Genomic DNA, 14,133 nt, shown 5'->3' on the forward strand with positions numbered 1-14,133 from the left:
GCTGTCATTATGGGTTTATTTTTAAAATAGAATTCAATTTTTCATGTCAAATTTGAGCTTTTGTTAAATTTTAGTCAAAAAAGTGAGGAGTTGAATATTTTTTTTTATATTTATGAATATTTGAATGAATTATATGACACAATTGAAAATAACAATTGGTTTTCTGTTAGATCATTTTGTGAGATCTTAGTTTGTATCAAAGTAAGTGCGAAATTTAAAATAATAGAAGTAGAGATAAGAAATGAAATGTTTAATTGTCGTGAAAATTGTAAAATTTTGTACTCACACAACATTCGTTATCATTAGAATTTGAAATTTAGAAAACCCATGTTATAACATCTTGTTATTTGAGTTATGCAGTAATTAAAAATTAAAACCGAATTACTTATTGGTAATTTTGTCGAATTTCTTACACAATTGCTCTAACTGTTATATTTAAAGTCAGAAATTTTGGAGATATGTAAATAGAATGGTGAAACGAAACCACTCTATTTAGCATCTTAATTAACACGTTCGTTGTCCCAATAAAAAAATGCAAAATTGAACAAGTCCAACAGGGTTTCTTGAATACTTTGTTTTTTTTTTGTAGTCACAGGGTAGCTTTAGTAGTAATAATAATTAAAAACGGATGGGTATTTCTACCTGAAGCACATATGGTCCATATATAATAATTTGTGATTTCTGCGTAAAATAAAAATAATTTTTTCGCATGTCCCGGCGTTTTTCTTTACTTTATTACCGTAACAGCACGTCCAGTGCAGAAACTGTACAGTTCCGTTACTTGCTTTAATTTGCTTTAGAAGTTTCATATACCCCCTGACGCACATGTGGCTCAGGAACGTATCAGTGCTTATCAAGCGCACGTTTCCTGAACCATATGTGAGTTAGCGGACAGGGAACGTGTTAACCCACACTATCTACAGATACAAGTAAATAAGTTAAACCATTACACACTTACTATTTTTTAAACACAATTTGCCTGTTCATTATTTTAAAAAATTCTATAAATCGAAAATATTTTTGTAAATTAAAAATAAATTTTTGTGTTGTAAAATGGGCTACAAATAAACATAAATATTTTATAAGCATAATGGAGAAGTGGAGGATGGTAGATTTGGTATAATAATAATAAGAAAAGGAAATTACGTAAACAAAATTTTTACTTTTAATTCAAAACTAATGTTGTGGAAAACTTTATGTTAAATACATTTTTTATTACACATACACACATATTTAAACTCATACAAGCTTATACGTAATAAATGCGTACATATGAACAAAATGTCTATGCCAAAGAAATTTTTTATTCATTTCAAATAAGTATAGCGTTAATAATTTAACATTAAAATGACATCTAATAAAAATAATAACTGTAAAAGATAACAGTTACAATAATTGATAAAAATTGACTGTTTTTAATATATAACAGCAATTGATGTGTAATAGAAATAAAATTTAGTATAATTATAATAATGACATTTTAATTTTTTTAAATGGGCAATTTAAAAAAATTTAATTTTTAGTTTATAATATTTAAGAAATTTACCAATCAGAGATAAATACATATTTTTGTACATACATACATACATTCAAATATGTACGTGCAGTTACATTGTATTAAATTTTGTATAAAGAATATTTCAATTTTAGAATATTGTCAAATTTATTTATTGACTAATTTATTGCCAGGCTATATCAAATTGTACACTGTTATACTATACAAATATTTTAATAGTTCATACAATTTTTAGTATTAACAGCTTTGAATTCTTTTATTTCTTAAAACTAAGGACTTTTTTGAACAATTTAAAATAAACGGCAAGAAAAAATTTTTTTTGAAATTTTTAGGATAAAATAATTGAAAATTTGAACTTGCATTGACTACATCCTTACACTTATAAAACCTAAATAATTTTTAAACTAAAAGTCTAGAAAACCTGTATTCTAAAATATTCTCAAATGTATATATTTTGTATTCCTATTCTACTAATTCTTTTATTAATAGATTTATGGAATTGTAGCACGCCCCTAGAAGCAGGCAATATTTTATCGATTTGCTCAAAAATTGTATACATATTATGTTTTGGTGGAGTGATGTGATGGCTTTTGAAGCAATCGGATGTGCTTTATAGTGAATTGATAATTATAATCATTTCCACAAAATAATTTATATTTTACACAGAAACATTGAATCAAATTAGCTATATAAAATTTTAAAGTGCGAATATAAACTAATAATTAAAACAAAAAGTAAAAACAAAAAAAAAAACAAAAAAAAAAGGAAAAAAAAAAAGTGCAATAAAAAACAATCGACCGCATGGTCGGAGCGACTATTAATGCTCTAAAACATGTGATTGATAAAAAAATCAAAACTAAAACTGATTTACATACTAAGATTACAACCATGTCTACGAAACTGGAAAATAGAACATCCAACACCAATTTACTCAAGAAAAATAGACAATTGAGGTTAGATAAAGCTGATCTAAAAAGAGAGTTGCAGCAAATGAAAAAAAAGTTGAATTCCTTATTAAAGCAAAATGTAGATGTATCTGACAACAGATTTAACATCCTTAATATGGAAACCGACACTGTAAACAATCCTGTGAACGAAGCAGAACCAATTCCAGGTACAACTATCAACAACGATGACGACTGGATACAAGTCTTGCGCAAAAGAAATAAAAATAGAAAAAATCTCCCTTTGGACGAAAATGTTGAAACAACCACTACATCTGATAGTAATACAGCATTCAGTAACAACAATAAACAGAATTTCAATTCACAAAAAAAGGTAAATAATTCACCACAAATGAAAAAACCAAAAAATGCTCCACCAATTAAAATTAATGATAAAGACATAAATGCTATTAAAAAGTTATTAAAAGATCAACTAAAAATCGACAATTTTTTGATAAAATCTATGAGTAAATTTCGACATGTATTATATTTACAAACCGATGTTCAACACAAAACCGTTTGCGACGCACTAAAATCTGCAGAAGTAGAATGTTATACCTATACTCCAAAGCAAGAAAAACCAACAAATTATGTTTTAAAAGGTTTACATGGAGACTATGAGAGTGAAGAAATCTTTAACTTCCTTAGGAATCTTAATGTAGAAAATGTATTAATAAATAAAGTTATTCGACTTACAACAAAAAAATCAACTCTTGAAAATAAAAAGTTACCATTCTTTATAGTTCAAGTAGGACCGCAAAGTGAAATTAACAATCTCCTAAAACTAAAATCTATTGACAACCAGATCATTAAGTGGGAAAAATTAAAAAAATCTCCTATAATTCAGTGTACTCGCTGCCAGAGATTTAATCATTCTGCATTTAATTGTAATATGACACCACGTTGCGTAAAATGTGGGAAGAATCATACAGCAAGCAACTGCAATTTAATCAAAAATGGTCCAGCAGAAAATTTATTTTGCATTTTATGTAAATCAGCTGGTCACCCTGCATCATACAAGCAATGCCCTGTTTACAAGCAAAAATTCGAAATAATGACGTCAAATAAGCAAATGAGTAAACAAAAACAACTAAATAAAATTAGTCAAGTCAGTAATTTTATAAATCCAAAAATATCATATTCCAGCGCCGTACTAGGTAATGCTACAAATAATTCTAACCCATTTAGCAATAATTATGATACTAACATTACTAACAATAACTACGTTAACACAGATCTTTCAGTAGATATGAATAATAATTTAGGTCGAATGATGAATTTACTGTCTGAACTCAATAAAAATGTAACATTGTTATGCCAGGGTCACAAAGAATTGGAAAATAAATTGTCAACTCAGGCTGAAAGAATCGATTTTTTATTTGAAACCTTACATGGGTGAATCAAATCAGCATAGAAATTTAAAATTTATATCAATAAATGTTAATTCATGCAGATCTATTGCAAAACAACTTTCTTTGCTCGATTTTTTAAATATCAATAAGCCTGACGTAATGGCACTATGCGAAACAAAATTAGGTAGTAAACAAAAAATTTTATTTAATGATTACAGGATCGTAAGATTTGATAGGCCTGATAATACTGTAGGCGGTGGCACTGCCGTGCTGATAAGAAAAAATATAAAATTTTCTACAATTAAGAGTAACATTATCGGCAACTTCAAGTGTCTTGAAGCTTGTGCGATAAAAATTTCTATTTCCAACGGGAAAAACCTTATTATAGCTTCTGTTTACGCATCTCAGCGTAACAGTTCCTTTTTTCAAAATGAATTTATTGACCTACTTAATTTGTTGAACGTTACTAGTTCTGAAAATTATTTTCTTATTGCTGGGGACTTGAATGCTAAACATGAGGCTTGGGGCAACACTAGCCACAATAGTAGAGGCCAATTTCTAAAAAATTTAATACAATATGATTCCGTTAGATACAAAATTGCACTATACGCGTCTAATGTGGCTTCATACACGAGACATAATTCTTTTTTAGATCTCATTTTAGCTGACCCAAGATTAGCACTCAAAACGGATGCCATAGGTAAATTAGAAACTCTCATTTACGATAGTGATCATTTGGCTATTAGTACGGATATATCTTTAGATAATGATGATTTGATAATTGGAGTATCTGACTCCATGGAGTCGGGATCATTCAATTATAAAAAGGCAAACTGGAAAAAATTTAAAAGCAGAATTTCAACATTGATTAATGAGGATATTAATATACATAACTTACCCAATAATAGAAATTTATCGAGAACCGAGATAGATAATGCCCTACACTCAATTGAAAATATAATTCTCACATCAATGCGATACTCCATACCTGTATATAATACCAATATTAATAGCTCTGAAATGTATAGTAATAATTTAATTAATAAATTAAGAAAATGTAAAAGTCAGATTCTATCCGCAAAATTTCAATTGTTAAAACTCAGTGTTAGTAGCTGCGACCCTGTTATACAAAGAACAAATGCATTATTAAACAATATTAACTCATTAATTAAGCAAAACTTACGCTTATCCACAAATAAATTTTGGGAAAATAGAATTAAAAATATTACACTGAAAAAAAATTTTAACGTTTTTGCTGAAATTAATAAAATGTACAGAAAAAAAACTACCAATAGGGCGGAAAAATATTTGATCCCTGCTTCGAATTCCCAACTTTTAAGAACGGCGGGCTTGAGTACTGTTAATTTGAGGCGTGTTAATAATAATTACGTAATTGAAAAGGAACAGGATATTTTAAATACAATGGCAGCGCATTTATTCCAAACAAATGAGTCTACTGTTAGTAGAATATCTCCAATAGAGCGTAATATTGCACAAACTATTAAAAATTTCAATACATTTATACAAAATAATGAGGAAAATAACATTACATTGCTAAAGTTTAGTAATCTAAATCGTTCAGATGGGCCAAATTTGGACCAAAGACTTGCGGGTTTTTTTGCGACTCCTAAAATTATTAAGGATATACTACACAATTTAAAAAATAAGTCTTCATCCGGTACTGATAATATTCCTACTTTAATTCTTAGAAAAATTCCAGACCTATTAATAGAAAAATATTGTATAATCTTTAACAATTGTTTAAATCTTTGTTACTTTCCGGAGGCTTGGAAGGAAGCCCAAGTTGTTATGATTAAAAAACCTGGTAAATGTGCATCAGAAATCAATAACTATAGACCCATTAGTTTACTACCAAACATTAGTAAAGTTTTTGAAGCATTCGTAAATCGTATTATTATTAGAGTAGTTGAGGATAAGTGTATCATACCGGATAATCAGTTTGGATTTCGATACATGCATAGTACCACGCATGCTATGACAAAATTTTCATCAGATATCTGCAGATATATTAATAACAGGTGTTGTGTGGCAGCTTGTTTAGTGGATCTGGAGAGAGCATTTGATACCGTATGGCTTGATGGATTAATATATAAATTGCTAAGATATAAGTTCCCGTTGCACTTAGTTGCCTTAGTCAACGATATGATACGCAATAAGTCTTTTAGGGTTGTGGGTTTGGGAAACCATAGCTCGAAAAAATTTCGCATAACTAATGGCTTACAGCAAGGCACGGTTAATTCTCCTTTGCTTTTTATTATTTACATTAGCGAATTGCTTGATTGCCTAAACAAAGTGTTAGGTTCTAATCATAGCATTGCGTTCGCCGATGATTTAACCATCTATTCGGCTGATCCGGATCCAAAAATGGTTCAGTGCTTTCTTCAAACTCAATTTAATAAAATTTCGAGATATTGTAGATACTGGAAACTAAAAATTAATTATAGCAAGTGCGAAGTTATCTTATTTAGGGACACTATTAATAGGGTAAATCAGAATATCAAAAAGCACTGGAAAAATTTCGGGCTCAGGGCTGATGGGGGTTTGATTTCTTTACCACACAGTAATAGTGTTAGATACTTAGGTGTTACATACCATCATTTGATGAATTTCAAACTTCATGTTGAGAATCAAATAGGGAAGGCAAACAGAGCCTTTATGTCTCTGAGTAAATTATTTTACTCTAAAAATTTGGATTTTAAAGTCAAACTTCTATGTTATAAAACCTTAATTAGACCTATTCTTACATACGGCTGTCCAATTTGGTATAATATAAGTGCTTCTACAATGGAAAAATTAAGGTTATTTGAAAGGAAATGCCTCAGAATCTGTACTAATCTCATGAGAAAACCTGAAACTAATTTTCTCCACTTCTATTCTAACAAGGCGGTATATGAGGCTTCTGATACTTTGAGAATCGATAGTTTCATAATTAGGCTGATTCGAAAACATATTCAAAGGAGTTGTACTGTTCATAATAATTCTTTGGTTGGCCACGCTTATTATGAGAGCGATGAATATATTCGCGATTCAATGACGACAGGTTTCATACCTCCTGAAGGATTTGTGTTTCTTGACAAAAATAATTATGTTGAAAATTCTAATTTCATTCCAATTTTGTATCACTTCAAAAGACATGCTAGTAATAAAACAATTCCACTAGACTTGAATACATACAATTTATCAAATGGTAACCTTTTTATATACGATAATAATATTATTCATAATATTAAACTATACAAATCTGAATCCTATTTTTGGAAAAATTAGTGTATAAGTTTTTTTTTAATTAGACTAAGTAAGTTTTTATTAGATTTTATTTTTTTTCTTTTTTTTTTTTTTTTCAAGGAAATTATTTTTGTTTTTCTTTATCTTTTATTTATATTTTTTTAAGCTATAGGTTAAATATTTTATACTACTCCAAAAAAAAAAGAAAACTGAATTTTTTTTCACTAAATTTTTTTCTCAGTGTAGTAAACATAAAATTATTATTATTTTACAATACTAATTTAAACATATTATCGTATTAAACTTGAAAAATATTATCGCAGGTAGAAAATGGCCTTAGCATTTAAATTTCGAGAAATAAATGAGAGAGCTAGAGCATTAGCCATGTGCATTTGTAAATAATTTAAGATTATTATTAGAAAGTTATTTTAGTTTTATTTGAACTTTTGTAAAAAACATATGTGACAGAATAAATAAAACATTAAAAAAAAAAAAAAAAAAAAAATGTTTTGGTCATTTTGTGTAATTTTCGACTCGAAATGAGTTACCTAATATTAATTTCAAAATTCTATTCTGTTTTCTTTGAAGCAACATTAAATTGATTTTTGCAGCTGAACTTCGTACTGGAAGACCATACATAAGAATGTCCTTTGTAAAACTTTTTTAAATGTTAATATTTCATTTTCTTTATTCAATAGAGATTTCCTAATAATAACTGGGAATAATTTCTTTGTAAAAAGATTTAATTTATTGACAGTCCTAGAGATATGTGACTTATGTCAAATTTATAATAATTAATTAAAAACGTTAAGATTAATAAAATTTTTAGCACCCTTATTGCAGCTATTTATGAAATATTTTCCAATTTTAATTCAAGAAATTTGAATTTATTTTTAAAAAAAAATATTATAATTCAAAAATTTAAAGTAAAACATATTTGATATTACCGTATTCTAAAAATATTCATCAAACATTTAAATACTCAATCCAGTATATTATAAGGAAAATCAAATTAATTTGTGTAATTAGTTTAGATATTGTATTTTATAATTTATATAAAACTACAGGAGATAATAATATTGAAGAAAAAATTAATTTACTAAAATGTACGCTAATTTATTCACATCCCCTTAAAGAAGTATACCAAAACTCCTTATTCATGTTAGAAATCATCCTACAACTACAATTATACGTAAATAATATGTAAGTCTATATATACACGAAGAAATATGTTCATATTTTTTTTTGTTGAATGTCTGTAATGGCTTCTTAAAATCTAGTTAATTTTTTATTCAACCACCCATATCTGAATTTAATTGCATTTTCTTCGTAATAAGATTCCTTACCATTTATTATATACCTTACTTACATTTTCGGGATTACGTTAGGATATAAAAATCTTTCGTATATTTTTACTAATATTAGATAATAGTTTTTATAAATTAACTACCATAGACACTTATATATAAATATTTGTAAGTATAGCAATATATTTTAGGTATTTTTTCTTAATAGTAAATAAATTAGAGTAAATAATATTGAAGAAAAAAAAAAAAAGAAGAATGTTAAAAATATTGGCGTCAATATTTCTTTATTTTTTTCTTCTTCTATCTAATACTCAAATTATAAAGCCACTTGTTTTTTTGCTAAGAAAATTTTCTATACTGCAAGACGGAAAATAAGAAAATCTAATTAAAAGTCACGACTTATACTATACCAAGTAAATAACTAGTACGAATACATACTTGTATAGTTCGTCCAAACAAATATCATATAAACATACATATATGTATGTAGATACTTATATTTATGTAATACATTGCATAAGTATGGGTAAGTAAAGTATATGGTAAGCATTACGTTTTATTTTTATATTTTTCTTGCGGTTAAACCATTTTTAGTCTATACCATTTAGTGTACCTAATTATTGATAGCGTATATAGTTATTAGTTTCTAAAGAGAAGAGAACTCATCAATTTTTAATTTAATTGCAAAAAAATACAAAATTCTTTTAAGACGAAAAAACAAAATCAATTAACCAATTTGTAAACTGTTAAGTATATGCTTTTGCTTATGATTCTATGCTTACTTTACCTTATAGCATATTTATACATAACTGACTAGACTAATAACTATAAAAATTTATTTTTGTATATTTAATGTTATTAGTTCTTCTACTAAATAGTTATTGCACTTTTAAAATTCAATATTTATTTATTAGAAACGTAAATTTTTAGATGCTTGCTTTTTTTCTGAAAAAGTTTTCAAAAAGTACTTACAATAAAAAAGGAAAAAGTTTTCCCTTTGAATAAAAATAAGTCAGAATAGAATAATAAATTTAAATTGATCTTCAGAGTTCAAGATATTTATTACTTTTTCCAGTGAGTTTAAATCCAATTATTCATTTTTTTATACTGCTTATATAAAAATATACATACTAAATTATTGAAGTAATTGAATTCAAATTGAATTTTTCAATAATTTTAAGTAAAATTGAGATTATTATTTAATAAAAAAATAGGATTAAATGGTACTCTTTAATTTAATCACTTAAGTTAATCTTGAAGAGTTGAACAATTTTTAGGAATTTTCGTATGGAATAGTTTACAATTTAAAATATTAAATGCATACCTAACATACTCTGGAAAATAAAATTTTAGAAAATTTTTAAATTTATAGTAAGAATCGAATCAAATTAAAAATAATTATTATTTAAGTTTAAACAAATGAATATAGGTACTCAATTTTGACAACTGATGAAATTTATGTTTGAAATGAGGAATAAAAATAAAATGTAATAAAAGAAATCTGATGTGGCCAGCACATAACCGAACGCATTGTTAAAGTATTGCTTAAAATTATGAAATTTCCATTAAATTTCAATTTCTTTGAATGATAGAGAGTACACTTTAATAAATGTTACCTAGAAAAATATAAATTTGGTTCTTAGTATAGGTTCATTTTTCGTGATCCGATCTCACTGCAAATCTCGTTAACACCCCTGATCTCATATATTATAATTTCGTCTATCACTTCCTGAGATGTAGTAAAATATGTAAAATTGGCCCTTAGTTAAAATTTTATTTCCGAGCTCTGATATTCTCGAAATCGAAAAAATCAAAAAATTTACTGACTTATTATTTTAATATCCCGATATTAAATATGAAATTTCAAGTTATATCATATAAAATTTTAGGAAAATACGCTGATTATTTTGTTAAATTTAGTAATGACATATACGTTTATGACAAAAATATATTAGACGTATCGCAAAAGTTGATCAAACCACATCATCGTCAAAGTAAACTCAGATATAAATTTTCGAGAAACTCAATTCAGCCTCGATCGAAACACATTTCGCCGAAAAATCGACTTGTGAAATTTAGGTCGAGAAAAATAAAAAAATTAAAAATATACTTAAATAACTGCAATGGACCTTAAATAATTCAATTTAGTGTGAAGCATTCAATTTAATTCAAGTAATTTCTGACTCCAAATTTTCAATAAGATACAACCTAGAATATGTTCATATTCTTCATAAGTGATCATTTCTTAAGAAAATTCTATGGGATTAAAAATAATGTACTAAAATTTTTAATAAGTACGCAGATATACTTAAAAAGGTATTTCAATGAATACTCACTAAATTCTAAGAAATGATGTGGGTATGCATTAGAATATCGAAATTGCCCAGTTTTTTTTTTATAAAAATAAAAAATACTTATTTGATATTATTTCTAAATGAATTAAAAATAATAATTTTTGTGGCCAAAATAATGATTACGCACAATTACGCATTCTCATCAACAATAACAGTTTTAATTGCGAAAAAACGCAATTTTTAATAATTTTCATATAAAAAACGTAAGTTTAATTATAATTTCGCTTATACATACATTAACAAATTTTTTGAATTTGCCTATTATATACAATACAACCATATCTGATATACATAATAACGTATGTATGTACATATGTATACACATAAGTAGATGTACATAACGTAATAAAAAAATACTTAGTCAGTAGTCGTAATAATTTTATTTTGAAATTATTAATGGGGTCATCAAGTCTATAAAGAATATAAACCGAATTAATAATCTCAAAAACAAAAAAATCTCGCGAATCTGCGATGTTTTTATCTATTGTATATTTTGTATAGCATAGAGTAAAATAATAATATAAGAAAAAGAAAAAACAATCAACATTGAAAATTCGCGTATACATTTTTATTATTTTATTTTCTGTATTTGTCAGAAGACTTGTGTACTACACACAAATTACAACAACATATGCCATACTATATATGTAATAAAAAATTTTACAATATGTATGCACACATAATATGCCTATAAAACAACAATAATAGTAAGAATTAAATAAAATAAAAAGCCATTAACACTCCTTTTTTGAAAAAAAAAAAATGAAAATAATAATTTTGTTCTCATAGTAGGAAAAGCGATACGCAAATTATTTGAAAAGCGCAAAAATATTATTTTTTTTTTTGTTGTGTTTGTTCTGTTTTTCAATAAAGACTTCCGCACTTCTAACGCCAAGTCAAATGTTATGTTGGGAAAAAAATACAAAAATTAAAAATGAAAACAAATTTTTTTTTCCTATTCAACTACAAAAGTAGCGTTTATTTGTCACACAAATTAATAAATTTTTTTTTTTTTGTATAATCATAAACGTGTACATAAACGTGTACATAATATGTACGTATTAATATGTAAGAAGAAATTGTCATTCGTTTTGCACACAAAAATGAATAAGAAAATGGAAAAAAAAATTAAAATCATCAGATTTTTGGGGTTATAAAACGTGTGAGCTTTTTTTTGTTTACATTATTATGTACAATTTTTATATTATTTGTACAAATATACATACATACATATGTATACAACATATGTATATTTAATATTTTATTTACAATATTTGCTTTAACATATTTGATTTTGATAATGCCGAGCCCCCATAATATAATAAGGGTGACCAAATCTTCTTGAAATTTTTGTATGTTCATACTTTCAGTTTTTGTTCATGTTTATTTGTAAATTTTATATCGTACGTTTTATGCAGCAATTTTACAAAGTCTGATATTTAATTAATTCAGTATTTTTTCAGTATCAAGTATTTAACGCAAATAATGGCCCCTTCCATAAATCATGACGTATTTTTTTGGTTTCTTATGTTTTAGCTATACATTAATGGCTCTAATTATGTTTTTCGTGCACATATTGTGATAATTCAATTTTTTAACAAAATAAATGCTTTATTGAAATACATACTCACTTTCAGAATTTGATTATTAATAAAATACGAAGAAAGTATAGTCAATCAAAAAATTCAAAATAAATTTTAAACCAAAATTGAGATTAAGGACTCAGACAGATTTCCATTTTTAGTTTTGTGACTGTTTGATTGCTTATTTGTATTCAGCATGTTTATATTCAAGTGTGCACACATGCAACATGTATGATCGCATGAAATTAAGCATTCAAATAATTTGTAATTTTTTACAAACTGATTTAAACTTTTAACTAGGGCAATCAATTTGAATTGACGCAATAGTTTAGTTTCTTAGATGGGTGGTGCAACGATTTTACAATCAAGTGGTAATTGCAAAAAAAAATCTGTTTTGTACTGGTTTTGTTGAAGAAGTGCTGCAATAAATGTAAGAAAATTGTGTTTAAAAGTTTAGAAATACTTAATCGATTTTCAAAATACAATTGCAATCTAAAATTTTTCGAAGATATTTTATATAAATTTTACATTACTACTACTTACAAATTTTAATTACAGAATTCCATGATCTTTTAGAGCTGCAAGTGTTCGAAACTGTCTGCAGAGGCCAAGTCATAAATGTAATTTAAGGTTAAAAAGAAAACCGATTTTACCTTATTGTTTTCTTTAAAATGACAAAATACTTGGCCATCCTATTTTAATATTTTGATTATTCAACATTACGTTAAACACTTTAAAGTTCTGTGTTCTAATAAACTGTTATATGTATATTAATAATTTTTATTTTCATTATTTCATTTTCCTTCCTTGTGCATATTTATTTCCCTTTGCCATCTTGACTCTGTTACCTCTCTTTGATTCAATAATTCAAATGAGATTAGTCACAGTTGTATTCAAATTGTAATACTTTGTTAGAACAACATCGAATCATTAGAAAATAGAATACATTCACTTATGTATATTGAATTAATCATAGTTCCAAATACACAATTCTATACTGATTACTGAATTTACAAACGCTATACACAAATTAGAAAATGTTTTACTATGCGGAAAATAAATTTAAATTTATAAAATAAAAATTCTTTTTATTTTATAAATTTTATTTTATTTTGCAAATTAAAAATGAAAAAAAAATTAAAATTTATGAATATTTTATTTGTATAGTTGCGTATCTCATAAATTATTTTCAATAGATTTATAAATATGTATACGTATGTATATATAGCTAGCTTAAGTATGTACATATGTACGAGTATATTGTTTTGATGAAGAAAAATTAGAAAAGCGTTTGTTTGGCATCAGCACAATATTTGAAATTTACAAATTTAAAGAAGGAAAAATTCTTTATAGAGAAAACATTATTTTCTGGCTTATTTATGCTTTGTTGCTGCGTCTTTTTATCATGCGTATACCTACTACAATTTACATAATTTTTAATATAATGAACATAATATAAATTTCAATGTTATAATATAATTTCTTTGCTTTTAGATCAGGAAGATATTAAACCGATCTATAAATGGGTTAGACTAGAAGTGAAATCATTTTTTTGAAATGATTTTAATAGAAAGGAAATTTTCTATAATTTATAAGACACACTTGGTTTTTCTGCGTTTTTTAACTGATTTGAAAATAATTAAGTATAATGGTTTACATAATTGTTTAATAGCTTTAAAGGGTTTGACTCAATTCTAAACATGACTAATATAATTATGAAGTGCTCACAAAAGTACATGTAAAATAACAGGCGGTATAAAAATACACCACAGCAAAGTCAAGAGCTTCACACAGATTGTATTTATCACGTGGATTTAACAACTCACACTCT

The sequence above is a fragment of the Condylostylus longicornis genome, unplaced genomic scaffold (assembly GCF_029603195.1).
Source record: "Condylostylus longicornis isolate FDR11 unplaced genomic scaffold, ASM2960319v2 ptg000044l, whole genome shotgun sequence".
In the NCBI taxonomy this organism is placed as follows: domain Eukaryota; kingdom Metazoa; phylum Arthropoda; class Insecta; order Diptera; family Dolichopodidae; genus Condylostylus; species Condylostylus longicornis.